Source organism: Ranitomeya variabilis, chromosome 6 (genome assembly GCF_051348905.1).
Source record: "Ranitomeya variabilis isolate aRanVar5 chromosome 6, aRanVar5.hap1, whole genome shotgun sequence".
NCBI classification, from domain to species: domain Eukaryota; kingdom Metazoa; phylum Chordata; class Amphibia; order Anura; family Dendrobatidae; genus Ranitomeya; species Ranitomeya variabilis.
This window is the reverse complement of record NC_135237.1, coordinates 428,905,305-428,927,241: the sequence shown is the minus strand read 5'-3', so window position 1 is coordinate 428,927,241 and position 21,937 is coordinate 428,905,305.

The following is a 21,937-nucleotide window of genomic DNA, read 5'->3' as shown; positions in this document are numbered from 1 at the left end:
ACAGTGAGCAAATCAAAGTTACAGATAGAATAAATTTAGGTTGCAAATTACCAATGGCGACCGGACTAACAACCTTAGTAAGACGTTTAGAGCATGCTGAGATAACATGTGTAGAATCACCACAGTAGTAACACAAGCCATTCTGGCGTCTATGAATTTTCCGCTCATTTCTAGTCAGGATTCTATCACATTGCATTAAATCAGGTGTCTGTTCAGACAACACCATGAGGGAATTAGCGGTTTTGCGCTCCCGCAACCGCCGGTCGATTTGAATAGCCAGGGCCATAGAATCATTCAGACCTGTGGGAATGGGAAAACCCACCATCACATTCTTAATGGCTTCAGAAAGGCCATTTCTAAAATTAGCAGCCAATGCACACTCGTTCCACTGGGTCAGCACGGACCATTTCCGAAATTTTTGGCAATACACTTCAGCCTCGTCCTGGCCCTGAGACATAGCCAGCAAGGCCTTTTCTGCCTGAATCTCAAGATTGGGTTCCTCATAAAGCAAACCGAGCGCCAGAAAAAACGCATCAATGTCAGCCAATGCCGGATCTCCTGGCGCCAGCGAGAAGGCCCAATCCTGAGGGTCGCCCCGTAAAAAAGAAATAACAATTTTTACTTGCTGAGCGGAGTCTCCAGATGAACAGGGTTTCAGGGACAAAAACAATTTACAATTATTCCTGAAATTTCTAAATTTAAATCGGTCTCCGGAAAACGGTTCAGGAATCGGTATCTTAGGTTCTGACATAGGACTTCTGATAACATAATCTTGTATGCCCTGCACACGAGCAGCAAGCTGGTCCACACTTGTAATCAAGGTCTGGACATTCATGTCTGCAGCAAACACAAGCCACTCAGAGGTAAAGGGGAAAAGAAAAAAAAAATGAGAGAGAGAAAAAAAAACTCAGAACTTTCTTTCTTATAATCCCGCTTCTGCAATGCATTTAACATTTAATTCTGGCCTGGCAAACTGTTATGACCCCAATGGCGAGGGTCTCAGAGAAACAAGTAAGTCTGCGACGTACAAAAATCCAGCTCATAGGGCAGTGGTAACTGGTTGACCATATATCTACTCCTAACGCCAACACTAGCAGTAGCCGGGGAACATGCCTACGTTGGTCGCTAGATGTCTCGCGCCAGCCGGAGGACTAGCTACCCCTAGAAGAGGAAAACAAAGACCTCTCTTGCCTCCAGAGAATAGACCCCAAAAGTAGGATAGTAGCCCCCCACAAATAATAACGGTGAGGTAAGAGGAAATGACAAACACAGAAATGAACTAGATTTTAGCAAAGAGAGGCCCACTTTACTAATAGCAGAATGTAGTAAGATAACTTATATGGTCAACAAAAAACCCTATCAAAATCCACGCTGGAGATTCAAGAACCCCCGAACCGTCTAACGGCCCGGGGGGAGAACACCAGCCACCCTAGAGCTTCCAGCAAGGTCAGGAAACAGATTATATACAAGCTGGATAAAAATGCAAACAAAAACAAATAGCAAAAAGCAAGAAAGTAGACTTAGCTTAATCAAGCAGGAACCAGGATCAGAAGACCAGAGCACTACAGATTAGCTCTGATATCAACGATGCCAGGCATTGAACTGAAGGTCCAGGGAGCTTATATAGCAACACCCCTGACCTAACGACCCAGGTGAGCATACAAGGGATGAATGACATACCCAGAGTAAAATCACTAGTAGCCACTAGAGGGAGCCAAAAGGTAAATTCACAACACTTGCCTGCCTCAAGATGTACAGTGCCCAGCCATGACTGAGTTTCATTCTGCAAGAACTCGGACAGAACTTCTGCGGTGTGTCTGTTGTCGCCCAAACACTTCATTGCCAATATAGCCTGCTGACGCTTGCCACTAGCTGTCCCATAATGGCACACCTGGTGTGCAACAGTGGCAGCTGCGGATGGAGTGGATGTGCGACTGCGGTGTGTGGACGAGCTCTCGCTTCTGCATGAGGAGGAGGAAGAGGAGGAGGGGGGGCAAATGCCTACAGCCAACTCTTTCCTTGACCGTGGACTAGGCAAAACTGTCCCAATATTGCTGTCCCCTGTGGACCCTGCATCCACCACATTCACCCAGTGTGCCGTGATGGACACGTAACGTCCCTGGCCATGCCTACTGGTCCATGCATCTGTTGTCAGGTGCACCTTTGTAGTCACAGACTGCCTGAGTGCATGGACGAAGCGGTCTTTAACATGCTGTTGGAGGGCTGGGATGGCTTTTCTAGAAAAGAAGTGCCGACTGGGTAGCTCGTAGCGTGGTACAGCGTAGTCCATCAGCGCTTTGAAAGCTTCACTTTCAACTAACCGGTAGGGCATCATCTCTAATGAGATTAGTCTAGCAATGTGGGCATTCAAACCCTGTGTACGCGGATGCGAGGATGAGTACTTCCTTTTCCTAACAAAAGTCTCATGTAGGGTAAGCTGGACTGGAGAGCTGGAGATCGTGGAACTAGCGGTGGTGCCGGTGGACATGGGTGAGTGAGAGAGGGTTGGAGATGGTATTCTTGCCGGTGCCCTACATGCAGTGTTTCCTACTGCAAACCTGGTGATTCCCTGACTGCTTTGGCCTGGCGACGAAAGCTGCACAAATACTGCCGGTGGTGCGGGAAATGGTGGGTTTACAGTGAGGGAAGGGATGTAGCGTTGCTGACTAGCTTCATTGGCCGAGGGTGCTGCAACCTTTAGGGACATTTGGTAGTTATTCCAGGCTTGCAAATGCATGGTGGATAAATGTCTATGCATGCAACTTGTATTTAGACTTTTAAGATTCTGACCTCTGCTTAAGGTAGTTGAACATTTTTGACAGATGACTTTGCGCTGATCATTTGGATGTTGTTTAAAAAAATGCCAGACTGCACTCTTTCTACTATCGGATAACTTTTCAGGCATTGCAGACTTTAACCGGATGGCCACACTGTCCTCCAACAGGTTTTGGTTTTGCCACGCGTTTTTGGCCAGATACGGGCACGGTAGATGGAACCTGTTGTGATGTTGTTGCCTGCTGCGGCTCCTCCTCCTCCGCTTCTGAACTACTGCCGCCTGCACCCTGTTCCCCCAATGGCTGCCAATCGGGGTCAACAACTGGGTCATCTATGACCTCCTCTTCTATGTCATGTGCAACTTCGTCTGTGTCACCGTGTAAGCCGGTGGTATAGCGTTCGTGATGGGGCACCATAGTCTCCGCTGGGTTTGATTCTGCCTCAGTACACTGCGAGGGCAATGTTCTGGTCTGAGTCAAAGGAACAGCATAGTAATCTGGCTGTGGCTGTGCATCTGTGCACTCCATGTCCGATTCAACTTCTAATGGGCATGGCCTGTTAACTGTTTCACTGTCTAACCCAGGAACGGTATGTGTAAAGAGCTCCATGGAGTAACCTGTTGTGTCGACTGACGCATCCTTCACTGTTGTTCTGGGTGAAGGACACAAGGAAGCGACTTGTTCCTGACCGGGAGCATCCACTGATGATGCACTGCTCTGACATTTGGCACTTTCCGAGGAGGAGGCGAAAGAGCTAGAGGCAGAGTGAGCAATGAAAGCCAATACTTGTTCCTCCTGCTCCGGCTTCAAAAGTGGTTTTCCTACTCCCAGAAAAGAGAGCATTCGAGGCCTTGTGTAGGCAGACGACGTTTTTGGCTCAACAACTCGAGACTTAGGTGCTGTACTGCTTTTACCACGACCACCTGATGCTCCACCACCACTACCATCATTACCAGCTGACAATGACCGCCCAAGGCTAGACTTCCTCATTGTTTGCAAAACGTAACCAAAGTAACGCTATTTGTTACTGTAAAACAACTTATAAGGTGAACTCAAACTTCTGTAGGATTTATATATACCTTTATAGGTGCCTGACACTGAAAGGAAAATCAGGCCCAATGTTACACACTAGGCTTTCTGTGCCCCAATAATTTGAGACATATGGCACACACAGGAGCAGCACTCAAGCAGACTTGCCAATATTTATCTCCCACTAATTATTTTTTTTTTAAAAGGGAGAATTTACCCAAAAAAAAAAAAAAGGCCCAGTATTGCACAGTGGTTTTCGGTGGCACGCAATGAGAGACAGATACCACACACAGCAATGGCACGGAGGCAGACTTGCCAATATTTATCTCCCATGAATTTTTTTTTTGGAAAAGGGAGAATGTACCAAAAAAAAAAAAATGGCCAAGTATTACACAGTGTTTTCGGTGCCACACAATGACAGACAGATGCCACACACAGCAATGGCACGGAGGCAGACTTGCCAATATTTATCTCCCACTAATTTTTTTTTTGGAAAAGGGAGAATTTAGCAAAAAAAAAAAAAAATGGCCAAGTATTACACAGTGTTTTTGGTGGCACACAATGAGAGACAGATACCACACACAGCAATGGCACGGAGGCAGACTTGCCAATATTTATCTCCCACTAATTTTTTTTTTTGGAAAAGGGAGAATGTACCCCCCCCCCAAAAAAAATGGCCAAGTATTATACAGTGTTTTCGGTGCCACACAATGACAGACAGATGCCACACACAGCAATGGCACGGAGGCAGACTTGCCAATATTTATCTCCCAATATTTTTTTTTTTGGAAAAGGGACAATTTAGCAAAAAAAAAAAAAGGGCCAAGTATTACACAGTGTTTTCGATGGCACACAATGAGAGACAGATACCACACACAGCAATGGCACGGAGGCAGACTTGCCAATATTTATCTCCCACTAATTTTTTTTTTTGGAAAAGGGAGAATGTACCCCAAAAAAAAAAAATGGCCAAGTATTACACAGTGTTTTCGGTGCCACACAATGAGAGACAGATGCCACACACAGCAATGGCACAGAGGCAGACTTGCCAATATTTATCTCCCACTAATTTTTTTTTTTGAAAAGGGAGAATGTACCCAGAAAAAAAAAAAATGGCCAAGTATTACACAGTGTTTTCGGTGGCACACAATGAGAGACAGATGCCACACACAGCAATGGCACGGAGGCAGACTTGCCAATATTTATCTCCCACTAATTTTTTTTTTGGAAAAGGGAGAATTTAGCAAAAAAAAAAAAAAATGGCCAAGTATTACACAGTGTTTTCGGTGGCACACAATGAGAGACAGATACCACACACAGCAATGGCACGGAGGCAGACTTGCCAATATTTATCTCCCACTAATTTTTTTTGGGGGAAAAGGGAGAATTTAGCAAAAAAAAAAAAAAAATGGCCAAGTATTACACAGTGTTTTCGGTGGCACACAATGAGAGACAGATACCACACACAGCAATGGCACGGAGGCAGACTTGCCAATATTTATCTCCCTGCAGTTATCTCAGAAAAGTATGGCAGGCAGCTATAAAAAGGACTGCTGCACACAAAAGTGTGGACAAACACACAAGATAGCTGTGCAGAAAGGAAGGAAAAACAGGATTTGTGCTTTGAAAAAAGCAGTTGGTTTGCACAGCGGCGTACACACAGGCACAGCAACGCAGCTATCAGGGTCAGGGAGCCTTCTAGTGCAGCCCAATGAGAGACAGCGCTGAGGAAAAAAAAATGTAGCTTCCACTGTCCCTGCAATCAAAAGGTGGTGTTGGACAGTGGAAATCGCTACAGCACAAGCGGTTTGTAGCTTTATGTACCCTGCCTATCACTATCCCTGCTTCCGAAGAAGCTGCAGCAACCTCTCCCTACGCTCAGATCAGCAGCAGTAAGATGGCGGTCGGCGGGAACGCCCCTTTATAGCCCCTGTGACGCCGCAGAAAGCAAGCCAATCACTGCAATGCCCTTCTCTAAGATGGTGGGGACTGAGATCTATGTCATCACGCTGCCCACACTCTGCGTCCACCTTCATTGGCTGAGAAATGGCGCTTTTAGCGTCATTGAAACGCGACTTTGGCGCGAAAGTCGCGTACCGCATGGCCGACCCCACACAGGGATCGGCTCGGTTTCATGAGACGCCGACTTTGCCAAAAGTCGGCGACTTATGAAAATGAACGATCCGTTTCGCTCAACCCTAGTTATGACTTATCACAACAACCAAGGCTGAGAGACTTCACCACTGCTGAACTTTACATCCTCCTGTGTAAGTGGTATCACGCTTTTTGCTGTGCTCTGTTTTTCTGTTCTCTGTAAATTGTTTGGTACTTTTTTGTCTTTTTGAATAGATATACAGTATGACTTTTTCGTAATGTGTTGGTATATGACCATAAAAAAACTGCAGCATAAACTAAAGATAACACATTTTCCTAAAATTCTACATTACAATTAATCATAAATGGATATTAAAATTCAAATCTAATGATATTGTGAAGGGTATTTTAGAGCAATTATGTTTTCATTCTGTTCTTCATTACAAACTGATTTGGATGTCATGCACTGCTTATTTTATATGAAGCAATTTATGCATATTACAATATTTTGTTTATCTGTTTAGATGAGCAATGAAGAGGTTAATTAGAAAAGATGTTCTCTGATTTGTTTATGGAAACTTAAATAACTTCTATTATTCAAAGCGGTTTCTTGTTGGCTACAGGACAGGAAAACCGGTAAGGTTGTGGTTGGGTTTTATAATAGGAACCAATAAGCCATCTACTTACTGAAGAAATTCCTCATTTTAGATAAATGATAAAGCCACATGGTTTACTTTGACTCTAAAAGTTTTGCATGTTTGGAGATGATGAAGTGACAAATCTCATTTCTCAATGTCGTCGAGCTGAAGGAAGTTGGTAAAGTTTAGCCCCTTAAAGGGAATCTGTCAGCAAATTTTTACTATATAATCTTAGGATAGCAGGAGATAGGAGGTGAGACACAGATTTCAGGGTTGTGTCACTTGTTAGGCTGTGTGCTGTTGTTTCCATAAAATGAAGGCTTTATCACCAGGACATCATCACTGCCACGACTGGTGCCCACATGAGCAGTTGTCCAACCACGCCCCTCCTCTGATAATCAGCTCACTGTCTATTGACAATTTACACAGAAAGCTGTAGCGTGAGTGGGTGAGCTTTCTGAGCTTTGCTACATGTTACATCGAAAAGCTCAGATTGTTTCACAATTGCTGCACTCAGTAAACTAAGTGGTACATCATTAGAATCAGGGTCTCTTCTTCTACAGTATGCTGCTCGCAGATGAGGTATCAAAAAGCTGGTGACAGATTCTCTTTAAGGAGAATGTCAATTCTGACCACAAGACTTATTTTTATTTTCGCCTCATTACTTTTCCAGTGTTATGTTTATCTTGCTATTTAAAATGTACCTGTCAGGGTGAATAAAGCTATTAACCTGCAGATGTAGAGTAAATCTGGTTGTTAATAGCATTAGAAAGGTGCTCAGGAGAAAATGAACTTTTTCCTCCTGGGAGCCACTGGTTTATTTTAGACAGATAAATTAGCGTGACTACGGTCATTGCTTACAATGCTATGAGTTACAGGTAAAGCCACACAACAGCAATGATTGACAGCCGGCTCGACAGTGCATAAGTGCAGAGTTGGCTATCAGTCAGTGCCACGGTGTGCATACAGCCGCAGCTCACTGTGCTGTAAGCAGTGACTGTACCACGTCACTGCCCCTGTCTAACTGAAACTGGCAGCTCCCAGGATATAAATAAGTTAATTTTCTCCCGAGATCCTCACTTTCTGTACAGCGGCCGAGTACCTTCCTAATGATATTAATCTGCAGATTAACCCTATAGTTAAAAGTTGATATGGATATACAATGTAGGCTTGTTTTTTTATGGAATAAGTTGTATATTTTGTACCCTAAATATTTTTTGCACCTGAAAAATGCATGAATAATATTTTATTTTTATGCCACTTTTCACCTTCTTTGCGTTTTACAAATATCAGCTCATGGAATGCAGTATATATTTTTTACTGTTCATTAACAGTAATTGAATAAAAATAACTAATTGAAAAAGAAATTGTGAATGTTATAAATTTCATACATAACTTTCCATAATTTTTTTTTTGTATTTACAGTGGCATGTAAAAGTTTGGGTCAAAATTACTGTTGTTGCGAACAGTTAAGCAAGTTGAAAATGAAATGATCTGTAAAAGGCCTAAAGTTAAAGATGACACATTTCCTTTGTATTTTAGGGAAAAAAAAGTATATATATATGTTGTATTTTGAGGATAATAAGACACCGGATGATAAGACGCACCCCAAATTTTGAGGAGAAATATAGAAGAAAAAAAAAAATGGTAGTGCTTCTTTTAATCCATACGTCTTATTGCTTACAGGGTGTGGTGGCTGCTGGAAGAGGCAAGAGTGGAGCCTTGTTGCAGGCCGCAGGCTGGGATGAGAGGGTGTTAGGATGTGCAGCACTGCGGGTGTTTGGCGGTGCGGGGGCTCTGCCAACATTTTGTGAAAGCCCAGAGCCCTCGCACTTACATGTTTTATGGCTACCGGGGGCAGCGCATGCGCGGTTGAGATCTCGGCACCAAGATCTCGGGAGATGATATCTCAGCACTGAGATCTCATCTCTCAAGATCTTGGTGCCGAGATCTCCATCCACTCATGTTTTTAGGTTGGGGGGCTATGTCAATGGCCCCTTACCAGCCTGAGAATACCAGCCCCCAGTTTGAGCTTTAGCAAGGCTGGTTGGCAAAAATGGGGGGGACACCACGCCATTTTTTAAGATTATTTTATTTAACAGCTGTATTCTTGATAACCAACCTTGCTGAAGCTGACAGCTGAGGGTTGCCCCCAGCTGTGAGCTTTGCCTGGTTGGTTCAAGAAAATAGAGGGGAACCCACGTCAGGTTTTTCATTCATTTATTTCGTTAGATCGCAGGCGTCGGCTGAAGAATACCCACACCTGCTGTCACTGTTATTAGCTGCAGTAGGTGTCCGATGATGGGAGTAAGAGTCCCAAAAGCCCCCATCTGCTGTCAACATTCATACTTTATTATAACTCTCATCATTCTCCTGTGCTCGCACCGATCACAGGCAGAGCAGGGGAGAATGATGAGAGCCGTCTTCAGCACCTGCCGCCGGGGAGCAGAGCTTACTGCAACGCTTCTTCTCTGGTGCCGATGCGTATCACATGAAGGACATCAATGTGTGTTCTCCATGTGCACGTGTGCAGGATGTTTTGCCCTCCATGCTGACGGTATAAAACAGACATGTCTATGCGTGGGGCACATAGACACACGGTTCGTGGAAACACACTGACATGTGCACAGATCCATTCATTTGAATGCGTCTATGTGTGTACGTGTCTCTGAAACGTGTGAAAACTGTCACTACACATACTGGAGACACGGACGTGTGAAGAAGGCCTTAAATGGTATGCAAAGAAAGAGAAGGAAAGCGCACCTTGTGTGGATCCACAAGGTAGGAGAGCTGAAAATGATTAAAATATTGCTCACCTATGGAAAATGTGCAGCTGAGGAACATCACTGGTTAAATTGAATGAAAGCTCTGTCAGCTGCTGGTTCACCTGCAAGATCCCATGAGGGTCCAGATCCAAATAGCAGAATATAGGATACATTCCTTAAGAGGTCTAGTTTTCAAAATGAGGTCACTTGTTGGGGTTTCCACTGTTTAGGCACATCAGGGGCTCTCCAAACACTATATGGCATCCGCTCTCAATCCCAGCTATTTTTGCATTCAAGAAAGTCAAACAGTGTTCCTTCACTTCCAAGCCCTGCCGGCATGGAATTTTGAGGTTCATTTTCTCCTGTTACCCTTGTTAACATAAAAAATATGGGGCTAAAATAAAATATTTGTGTAAAGTAAAATGTTAATTTTTTTCCTTCCACATTCCATTAATTCCAATGAAGCATCTGAATGGTTAGTAAACTTCTTGAATGTGGTTTTGAGGACTTTAAGGGGTGCAGTTTTTAAAATGGTGTCAGTTTAGGTACTTTCTGTCATATAGGCCCCCAAGGTCACTTCAAATGTGATACGGACCCTAAAAAATGGTTTTGTAAATTTTGTTGTAAAAATGAGAAATTGCTGACCCTTCAAACTTCCTAACAAAAAATGATGCTTCAAAAATTGTGCTGATGTCTATGTGCTCTCTCACAGGATGATGTTCCTGAACCAACTATGAGAGATGTATTTGCAGCAGTTCCCCGAAAAAGTGGAAGGAAAGGATCCTGTGGGATTTTTTGAAAAGTGGCTATATAATACCATAGGAAAGGAGGCACTCTCGTCAGTTTTTACAATTGAACGAGCTCACACGTTCCCCAGCATATCCCTCCAACCAGGTGCTCCCCCACATCCATGCATTATCCGCATGCTACACTACCATGACAGAGATGCTATTCTAAAAAAAGACAGGAAACTTAAAGATCTCTCTATTAATGGATATAAAACTGCCATTTACCTGGACTTTTCTGCAGAAATACAAAAATGCGAGCAAAGTTTTTTGATATTAAAAAAATGACAGAGAGATAGTCAAGTGTCCGACTCCATGCTTTATTCTGCTAAACTCCAAGTAGCTGCAAAAGAAGAAATACATATCTTTGAGACCCCGCATGATGCCTTGGTGTGGCTGGACAATAATGAAAAAGATCTACGGAACAGGCGCCCCTGAGAGCTGTATAATCCTGACACAAGAGGACGGCTGTGGTTTCTTTTTTACCCCTTCCCTGCATATTTTTTAATGTCAGTCTGTTCTATGGCAGGTAGCCACATAATACCTGTTTAGATTAGCAGAGTGGCTGTAATTCAAATGGACGGTATGCTATATAACAACAATAGAGGCAGCCCGTCACATGACTACAAGAACATACAAAGCTTCAATCCTCTTATTAGAAGAGGAATGTCTATTAAGTTGTTTATATGTGTTATTAGTTTTTTTTATATGTAGTTGGGTTAGGGAACTGCTGTACGCATGACCAGCTACCTGCCAGTGTGCTATCTCTGCAAGTGGAAACAACAGTGATATCATATGCTAGATACTTTGCTTTTTGTCCAAAAACGTTAATTTTATAGCGTCAGAATGTCAGAGGACTGGGTGACCCATCCAAGAGTTGCGCAATATTTTCGTGGCTGCATACTTACCAACCAGCAATAATATGCTTAATGGAAACACATATGGTGAAGGAAAAGACGCATCTATTGCATAGGTCATGGATGTAATTTGAATATCATTCGGTCTATAACACGCACTCAAGAGGAGTGAGTCTTTTGGTTCATAGGGCCATCCCGTTCACGTGCATCAAAGTCATAGTAGACTCAGAGGGTCGCTTTGTCTCTATTCTGTACTATACATAACACCCCAATCCTTATAGTAACCATTTATATCCCTCCAACTTACTCCAGTGAGGTGCTGAAGAAAATACTCACTCTCTCCTCCACACTTCCACACGTGCCTTTGCTTACTATGTGGGATTTCAATATGTATTTACACCCGTACTGGGATAAATTTCATACAGGAGCCATATCTGAGTCAGCCTCACAGACCTCTCTATCCAGAGTTCTGTCGGAGCTGGAGTTGATAGATATTTGTCGCACTAAGCACCCCAATATCAAACAATACTTGTTATTCAATGTCTTACCATTCATTATCCAGAATTGACTTGGCGGTTCGAAATGTGAATATTATGTCTCTGGTAAAGAAGGTTTGCAGCTCCCCAGAGTCCTGGTCGTTTCAGTAATGTCGTTCTTCCACCAGGGGGAGTGATATTACGTCTGATGGCAATAAAGGAGATCTTCCTACCAGGTATCACAAACCATACACCACACTTCACACTCCAGACCACCAGGGAGAGCCTTGCTCCTATCTATTAGGGCACTCCTCACAGAAGGGTAAAACAGGTGGGCTGGATAGAAAGTTAGAGAGAAGCTGGCTGGGCTTTGCCCATTCAACACCTGTCAGGCAGACAGGGGGAAAGGAGGAACATTGGAGCTGCAGACAGAGGGTCCCTGACAGGGGTGGGATCCTGTCAGAGGCCTAGCTAGACAGAAAGACATGGAGCTGCGCCTGCCCCACGTGCGGCAGCATCCAAAGAAAGGACACGAAGAGAACTGTGTTGTAGAGGGTGAGAAACGAAGTCATAGCACAAGGAGAAAACACCAGAAGGAGTTCTGACCTGTAAAGGCGCATAGCCGGTGGCCAGAACACCGAAGGAGTAATAGTTTCTACGCTTTACTTCAGAGACCGGCAGGACAGTCAATTCCAAGTTGGCTGCCCGACCTTAATACCTAAGAAGACACGGTGGCAGCTTGTGGGGGTCGGGGCGTCTCTAGGGTCCCTATAAACAAGCCTCAGGCCATCAGTCATACGGGTTTGTCCTATCCATACCATCTGGGGACAGAGAGGAAGAAATAACATCTAGAACATCTACAACAGCTGTGAGGACCTTACCAAGAAGCTCAGCAGGGAGGTACTACAACACACAGGTGTCACGATTCACACCGTGACTGTCAAGATCCCTTAGCCGCTGCCCACAATATGTCACGGATTGGGGTGACTTTAAACCAACAGACGGCTATCACATGTGCAGGGGGCTTATCTTAGTTATCCCTCCACTGCCACAATGTGATGAAAAAACACACACGAGGCTATTGACCTCTTAGTTTACAGCAGGGGCTTATTTTAGGTATCCCACTGCTCTTCAATATACCATGAACTGCAGGGATTTGTGTCTATCCCGCTTACAGTTCCACTTAACACTTGCAGTTCTCTGGCGCCCCCCTTACTCTCAGGTCAGATTAGGTACTGCACCTAGGGTAATTAGACGCCAGAAAGGCTGCCTGCTATGTACTGGCTATTGGGCGCGCTGCAGCGACGCGATAACTACTCCCACTCAGGCAGGAACAATAATTATCAAGCCACAGTCGCTGAAACAACCCCCAAAAGCCTGCACAGTACACGGTATCACTGCCACCAGCCTCGATTAAACGGGTCCGAAGCTAACCCCAAAACAGTAGCGTAATTTCCCTTCAAAGACAGGGTACGTTTTTAGAGCATGGAGAAATAACTGGCATGAAATAATATACCCATAAAGTTTATGCAGTGTTTATCAAAATATTTTACAAGGATGTTACAAATGAGACAATTGCAAATATGTACAAGGTAATTATAAAAATAAAAGGATTAAATGAAGAAAAGGTAACACTCACATATTCTCAGATCATTGCATTGCAGGCAACAGGCTAGGAGACCTTTCCATCTATCCCAGTGCATTTGCACTCGCAGTCTGGTCGCTTCAGGTAAAAACTCACAACTCCCCCCTGGAAGCCTGCCAGCAACTTTATAACCTACAGCCTGTGATCTCACAGAAAGGGCTGTGTTGAGATCGCCCGCCTCTTTCTTCAGTGTAACTAAATGTCCCCTAAAGATATCTAATGCTGGTATCTTCGCTACAGGACATGTCAGAATCATATCATACCCAGCATTCATCTCAGATTACCGTGGGCTTTCTAATGAGATCAAATATGTCCTATTATGTACAGAGCAATCACTACTTCTTTTTTAGATGGAGTTAGAAGCCCGTAGTTAGAGTGATGCGTAGATCCTCCGAGTGTGATTATGACGATATATTTTGGTGTTCGTATTTTAAATCGTTCGCCTAATATCTTACAAAAATGGAACAAAGAACTTCCATGTGTTCTAGAAGTTTCCATTCCAGTGATGCTGGACAAGAGCTTACCCGGCAGGAAATGCCGGTCGTAAATTCCTTTCTTCAATAAAACTCCCCTCTCACATACATTGGCACGGCAAGCTCAACTCTGAAGTAAAAGACAAGGGGGGTTTCTTAGCCCACATCCTGGGCTGACCAGAGAAACTAAACTTATGATATTTCATACCATATCGTGACACCTCCCCCTTTTGGCGTGCGCTACGGCGGCAGAACCTCTCGGTATGCCTCCATGTGCACCTCCGTGGGTTCACCCTGGCGGGAGAGTCCATCTGCATTCCCATGCTCCTTGCCCGCTTTGTGTTTAATGGTGAAGTCAAATTGCTGAAGGGCAAGGCTCCAGCGTAGCAACCTGCCATTGGTTCCACACATGGTGCTTAGCCAGCGCAGAGGGTTGTGGTCGGTCACCACCGTGAAGGTGCGACCGTACAAGCAAGCGCTGCAGGGCCCAGACTATGGCCAGGCACTCCTTCTCAATGGTGGAGTAGGCCACTTCCCTCGGCAAAAGTTTCCGGCTCAGGTACAACACGGGGTGCTCTTGGTCCTCCGAGTCAACCTGGCTGAGCACAGCACCAAGGCCAAACTCGCTGGCGTCGGTCTGTACCAAGAACGGTCGACTGCTGTCGACTGCTTTCAACACAGGGGTGTTGCACAGTGCAGTCTTCAACGCCTGGAAGGCCCCCTCACAGCCATCTGTCCAGTTGACGATGTGGGGTAGCTTCTTCCTGGTGAGGTCTGTCAAAGGTTTTGCCAGGCTACTATAGTGCTGCACGAAGCGCCTATAGTACCCTGCAGTGCCCAGGAAGGACATCACCTGTTTCTTGTTCCTGGGAGTGGGCCAGTTCACGATCACGCCCACTTTGTCAGGCTCTGGCTTTAGGGTGTTTCCACCTACCCGGTGCCCCAGGTAGTGAACCTCCCTCATGCCCATCTGGCACTTTCCCGGCTTGATAGTCAGTCCTGCTCGGTGAATTCGCCCGAGCACCTCCTCGAGATGCTGCAGGTGTTCATCCCAGGAGGGACTGAAGATGGCAATGTCATCTAAGTATGCCACAGCGTACTTCTCCAGTCCCTGAAGCAGGAGATTGACCATCCGCTGGAAAGTGGCAGGGGCATTCTTCATGCCGTAGGGCATGACCGTGGACTCGTACAGTCCAAAGGGGGTGATAAAGGCGGACTTCTCCTGCGCCTCGGGGCTCAGGGGAATCTGCCAGTATCCGCGACTCAGATCCATTATTGTCAGGTATTCTGCGCCAGCTAACTTCTCAAGCAGCTCCTCGATGCGCGGCATTGGGTGCGCGTCAGAGGCTGTAATGGCGTTGAGCCCCCTGTAGTCCACGCACAACCGGGTGGTTCGGTCCTTCTTTGGCACGAGAACTACAGGTGAGGCCCACGCGCTCTTTGACCATCGAATCACCCCCAGCTGCAACATCTCATCGATCTCCTGGCGCATAATCTGCTGCACCTGGTCAGAGATTCGATAGGGTGTTCGCCGTAGTGGGGCGTGATTCCCGGTGTCCACCTCGTGGATGGCTAACTCAGTCCTTCCAGGCCGGTTGGAGAACACGACCCGGAAGGGTTCCAGTGTGGTTTGCAACTGCAACCGCTGTGGTTCATCTAGCGAGGCGCTTACCTCCACGTCCTCAATGGACCCACGGGCCTTGGCTTGGGCCAGCATGTCCAGGAGGGTGTCTTCCTCCCCGTCTTCGGGTGCGCTGCAGACCGGTAGGACGAAAGGGTCACGTTCGTGATGAGCCTTCATCATGTTGACGTGAAAGGCCTTTCGCCTACCCCGAGTGTGGTCAAGCGTGACCACATAGGTGACCGGGTTGAGCTGTTGGTGGACGATGTATGGGCCCTCCCAGGCTGCCTGAAGCTTATCCGTTGGTACAGGAACCAGCACCCACACCTTTTGACCCACGTGGTAGGTCCGCTCCCGGGCGTTCTGGTCGTACCAGTGCTTCTGATCAGCCTGAGCCTGCGTCATGTTGTCATGCACCAACTGCGTCAAGGTCTGCATCTTGTCACGGAAGCGCATGACATACTCCACTATGGACACTTCAGAAGGGTTCGGCTCCTCTTCCCAGGATTCTCTTACCAACCCAAGGGGTCCCCGGACTCGCCTGCGTACAGGAGCTCGAAGGGGGAGAACCCCGTCGAGGCCTGCGGAACCTCTCGGTAAGCAAATAGCAGGTGTGGGAGGTACCGCTCCCAGTCACGCCCTTGTGTCTCAACCAGCATGCGTAGCATCTGTTTGAGGGTACCATTGAAGCGTTCACACAAGCCATTGGTCTGTGGGTGATACGCACTTGATACCAGGTGCTTCACCTGCATTTTCTTACAGAGAGCCTCCATTAGGTGAGACATAAATTGGGTCCCTCGATCAGTAAGCATTTCCCTGGGAAATCCTACACGTGAAAAGATGGCCAACAGGGCATCCCCCACCTTATCTGCCCTAGTTGACGACAGAGCTACTGCCTCTGGGTACCGGGTAGCGTAGTCTACCACAGTAAGAATATATCGCTTTCCAGAGCTGCTGGAGACGGCCAGCGGGCCCACAATGTCCACCGCAATCCTCTGGAAAGGCTCCTCTATCACTGGCAAAGGGATCAGAGGAGCCTTAAGAGCAGGCCCCGCCTTCCCCACTCTTTGACAGGTGACACAGGAGCGGCAGTAGTTTGACACATCTGTCCCCATCTTCGGCCAATAGAAGTGTTGAGACAGCCGGGCCTTAGTTTTGCTGATCCCCAAGTGTCCAGCTAGCGGGATCTCATGGGCAATCCGCAACAACTCACCCCGGAATTGCTGCGGGACGACCAGCTGTCTTTCCCTCAACCACTCCTTTTGTGATTCTCCGGGTACTGTCTCCCGGTACAACCTTCCTCCTTCCCAGAACACCTTCTCCTTATCAGTCTCGGAGAACGACGTCCCGGCGAGTTGTCTCAAACTCTCTAGGCTCGCATCTGTGTGCAGAGCGGCCTGAAACTCCTGGCTAGGGGAAGCCAGAAGTGACGTCAGGGTCCCTTCCCCACGGGAACCCTCTTGGACCTGCTCTGGGTCCACCTCTGGTTCAGTCACACTGATGACTGAGGAGGGTCCGGGAGGCAAACAGTTATCTGCGTTCCGGGCACTCTGACTGCGGGTGACAGCAGCTACGTTGGCTGTCTCCCCGGGGGTTTCTACAGACCCAACAGCCGACGCTGCTATGGGCTCTACCTCCCCATCCACCCCCATTACCTCAGGAGCATTGCTACTTATGGGCCAGTTACCTTCCTCGGTGGCACTGGTCAATTGCATGGCATCACCTTCCTCACGGTTCCCATGTATCTCCCCATTTCTTGTAGCACCGACACTTGCCCCTGCTAGGGGTTCCTCAGCCGTCTCACTCCGCAGAGCGACGTGGCTGAGCACTCCTGTACCTATGGACACATCAACTTTCACAGAAACATCATTATCAGATACAGTTGTCACAGGTACAACATTTCCACTATCAATCCTAGGGAAAAAATGGTTATCAGATGCAACATTACAAGATAAAGCATGGTCAGGTAACACATGCGATTTCCCATCATCATCATCATCATCACCAGGGTTAACTTTACCCTCATTAGTAGATTGGGGAGGGGTGTCAATGACGTAGTATGCAAACAACCTCCCCAAATCAGTCCCCAACAAAACATCAGTGGGCAAATTATCAGACAGCCCCACTTCCTTCACCCCGCTCCCGGCACCCCAATCAATAAAAACCCGGGCCATTGGCAAGGGACAGCTGATGCCCCCAATCCCAGTGACAGTTAGGGTTTTCCCCGGAATGATTTCTTCAGGGGCCGCCAGTTCGGGTCGGATGAGGGTTCGTTCAGCCCCGGTGTCCTTGAGGCCTGTAGCAACATGACCTCCCACAATGACCTGCTGTACGTTATCACACCCCCTCCCAGCCACACCACCCACCAAAAGAACTGCTGCGTTAGGCCCTGGGGCCTGGGATGAGGGGTTCTTCTGCTTGGCTGGACATCGGTGACTGAGGTGTCCAGTCTGCCTGCAGTGGTAACACTGGCGAAGTTCGGTGGTGGGTCTGGTGCTGTTGGCCACGGGGACAGGACCTCTGGTAGGTTGGCTGGCAGGGGTACTGGCGTTGGATGCAGGCTTACCCCCTCTCCAGCTGGTGGTGACTGGCTTCCGCACTTCCGATCTACGGTTGGCCTCATAGGCATCAGCAATCTGCGCTGCATTCGTCACGTCTTTGGGATCTCTGTCCATCACGAACTGTCGCACCTCAGTTGGGCAAAGATGGAAGAACTGGTCTTTGATCATCAGGTCTCGCAGCTGTGCAAAGGTGGTCACTGACAGTCCTTGGGTCCACTGGTCAAAGTGGGTCCCCAGTCCATGCACCACATCACTGTAACTGTCATGTGGGCCACGTTGGAGGGTCCGAAACTTTTTACGGTACACCTCGGGTGTAAGCTGGTACTTGGCTGTTATGACCCCAGTGGACAGGGTCTCAGAGGAACGTGTAAGTCTGCAAGATACAAAAATCCAGCTCATAGGGCTGTGGTAACTGGGTTGACCAAATAGCTACTCCTAACGCCAACACTAGAAGTAGCCGGGGATCATGCCTACGGTGATCGCTAGATGACTCGCGCCAGCCGGAGAATCTAACTACCCCTAGGAGAAGAAAACAAAGACCTCTCTTGCCTCCAGAGAAAGGGACCCCAAAGCAAGATACAAGCCCCCCACAAATAATAACGGTGAGGTAAGAGGAAATGACAAACACAGAAATGAACCAGGTTCAGCAAAGAGAGGCCAGCTTACTAATAGCAGAATATAGCAAGATAACTTATCTGGTCAACAAAAACCCTATAAAAATCCACGCTGGAGATTCAAGAACCCCCGAACCGTCTAACGGTCCGGGGGGAGAACACCAGCCCCCTAGAGCTTCCAGCAAAGGTCAGGATACAGATAGGAACAAGCTGGACAAAAATACCAAACGAAACAAAAGCAAAAAGCAAAGAAGCAGACTTAGCTTGAAAAAAAGGAACCAGGATCAGAGGACAAGAGCACAACAGATTAGCTCTGATTTCAACGATGCCAGGCATTGAACTGAAGGTCCAGGGAGCTTATATAGCAACGCCCCTGAACTAACGGCCCAGGAGAGGATATAGGAAAAGACAGACGCTCCAGAGTCAAATCACTAATGACCACTAGACGGAGCAAAAAGAAAAATCACAACAGTACCCCCCCCTTAGTGAGGGGTCACCGAACCCTCACCACGACCACCAGGGCGATCAGGATGAGCGGCGTGAAAGGCACGAACTAAATCGGCCGCATGAACATCAGAGGCGACCACCCAGGAATTATCTTCCTGACCATAGCCCTTCCACTTGACCAAGTACTGAAGCCTCCGCCTGGAGAGACGAGAATCCAAGATCTTCTCCACCACGTACTCCAACTCGCCCTCAACCAACACCGGAGCAGGAGGCTCAGCAGAAGGAACCACAGGCACAACGTACCGCCGCAACAAGGACCTATGAAACACGTTGTGGATAGCAAACGACACAGGTAGATCCAGGCGAAAGGATACAGGATTAAGAATTTCCAATATCTTGTAAGGACCAATAAAACGAGGTTTAAATTTGGGAGAGGAAACCTTCATAGGAACAAAGCGGGAAGAAAGCCACACCAAATCCCCAACACGTAGTCGGGGACCCACACCGCGGCGGCGGTTGGCAAAGCGCTGAGCCCTCTCCTGTGACAACTTCAAGTTGTCCACCACAAGATTCCAGATCCGCTGCAACCTATCCACCACAGAATCCACCCCAGGGCAGTCAGAAGGTTCCACATGACCCGAAGAAAAACGAGGGTGGAAACCAGAGTTGCAGAAAAACGGCGAAACCAAGGTGGCGGAACTAGCCCGATTATTAAGGGCAAACTCAGCTAACGGCAAGAAGGTCACCCAATCGTCCTGATCAGCAGAGACAAAACACCTCAAATAAGCCTCCAAAGTCTGATTAGTTCGCTCCGTCTGTCCATTAGTCTGAGGATGGAAAGCAGACGAAAACGACAAGTCAATGCCCATCCTACTACAAAAGGATCGCCAGAATCTGGAAACGAACTGGGATCCTCTGTCTGACACAATATTCTCAGGGATGCCGTGCAAACGAACCACGTTCTGGAAAAACACAGGAACCAGATCGGAAGAGGAAGGCAGTTTAGGCAAAGGAACCAAATGGACCATCTTGGAGAAGCGATCACATATCACCCAGATAACAGACATGCCCTGAGACACCGGAAGATCAGAAATGAAATCCATGGAGATATGTGTCCAAGGTCTCTTAGGGACAGGCAAGGGCAAGAGCAACCCGCTGGCACGAGAACAGCAAGGCTTAGCTCGAGCACAAGTCCCACAGGACTGTACAAATGACCGCACATCCCTAGACAAGGAAGGCCACCAAAAGGATCTGGCCACCAGATCTCTGGTGCCAAAAATTCCTGGGTGACCTGCCAACACCGAGGAATGAACCTCGGAAATGACTCTGCTGGTCCACTTATCAGGCACAAACAGTCTGTCAGGTGGACAAGAATCAGGCCTATCAGCCTGAAATCTCTGCAACACACGTCGCAGATCAGGAGAAATAGCTGACAAGATAATACCATCCTTAAGAATACCAACAGGTTCAGCGACTCCAGGAGCATCAGGCACAAAGCTCCTGGAAAGAGCATCGGCCTTCACATTCTTTGAACCTGGTAAATACGAGACAACAAAGTCAAATCGGGAGAAAAACAATGACCAGCGGGCCTGTCTAGGATTCAGGCGTTTAGCAGACTCGAGATACATCAGATTTTTGTGATCAGTCAAGACCACCACACGATGCTTAGCACCCTCGAGCCAATGACGCCACTCCTCAAATGCCCATTTCATGGCCAACAACTCCCGATTGCCCACATCATAATTTCGCTCCGCAGGCGAAAACTTCCTAGAGAAAAAGGCGCAAGGTCTCATAACAGAGCAACCAGGGCCTCTCTGCGACAAAACGGCCCCTGCTCCAATCTCTGAAGCATCCACCTCAACTTGAAAGGGAAGCGAGACATCAGGCTGGCACAAAACAGGCGCCGAAGTAAACCGATGTTTCAACTCCTGGAAAGCCTCCACGGCAGCAGGAGCCCAATTAACCACATCGGAGCCCTTCTTGGTCATATCCGTCAAAGGTTTCACAATGCTAGAAAAGTTAGCGATAAAACGACGGTAGAAGTTAGCGAAACCCAAGAACTTCTGAAGACTCTTAACTGACGAGGGCTGAGTCCAATCAAGAATAGCTCGGACCTTGACTGGGTCCATCTCCACAGCAGAAGGGGAAAAAATGAACCCCAAAAAGGGAACCTTCTGTACACCAAAAAGACACTTTGAGCCCTTGACAAACAAAGAATTTTCACGCAAAATTTTAAAGACCATCCTGACCTGCTCCACATGCGAGTCCCAATTATCAGAAAAAAACAGAATATCATCCAGATAAACGATCAGAAATTTATCCAGATAGTTCCGGAAAATGTCATGCATAAAGGACTGAAAAACTGAAGGGGCATTAGAGAGCCCAAAAGGCATCACCAAGTACTCAAAATGACCTTCGGGCGTATTGAATGCGGTTTTCCATTCATCCCCTTGCTTAATGCGCACAAGGTTGTACGCACCACGAAGGTCTATCTTGGTAAACCACTTGGCACCTTTAATCCGGGCAAACAAGTCAGACAACAGCGGCAAAGGATACTGAAATTTGACAGTGATCTTATTTAAAAGCCGATAGTCAATACAAGGCCTCAAAGATCCGTCCTTTTTAGCCACAAAAAAGAATCCCGCACCAAGAGGGGAAGAAGACGGACGGATGTGTCCTTTCTCCAGAGACTCCTTGATATATGAACGCATAGCGGTATGTTCAGGTATCGACAGATTAAACAGTCTTCCCTTAGGAAATTTACTGCCTGGAATCAAATCTATTGCACAGTCACATTCCCTATGAGGAGGCAATGCACTGGACCTGGACTCGCTAAAGACATCCTGATAATCAGACAAGTACTCCGGAACTTCCGAAGGCGTAGAAGAAGCAATAGACACAGGCAGGGAATCCTCATGAATACCACGACAGCCCCAACTAGACACTGACATAGCCTTCCAGTCAAGGACTGGATTATGGGTCTGTAACCATGGCAGCCCCAAAACAACCAAATCATGCATTTTATGTAGAACGAGAAAACGTATCACCTCGCGGTGTTCAGGAGTCATGCACATGGTAACCTGTGTCCAATACTGCGGCTTATTTTCTGCCAATGGCGTAGCATCAATACCCCTAAGAGGGATAGGATTTTCTAATGG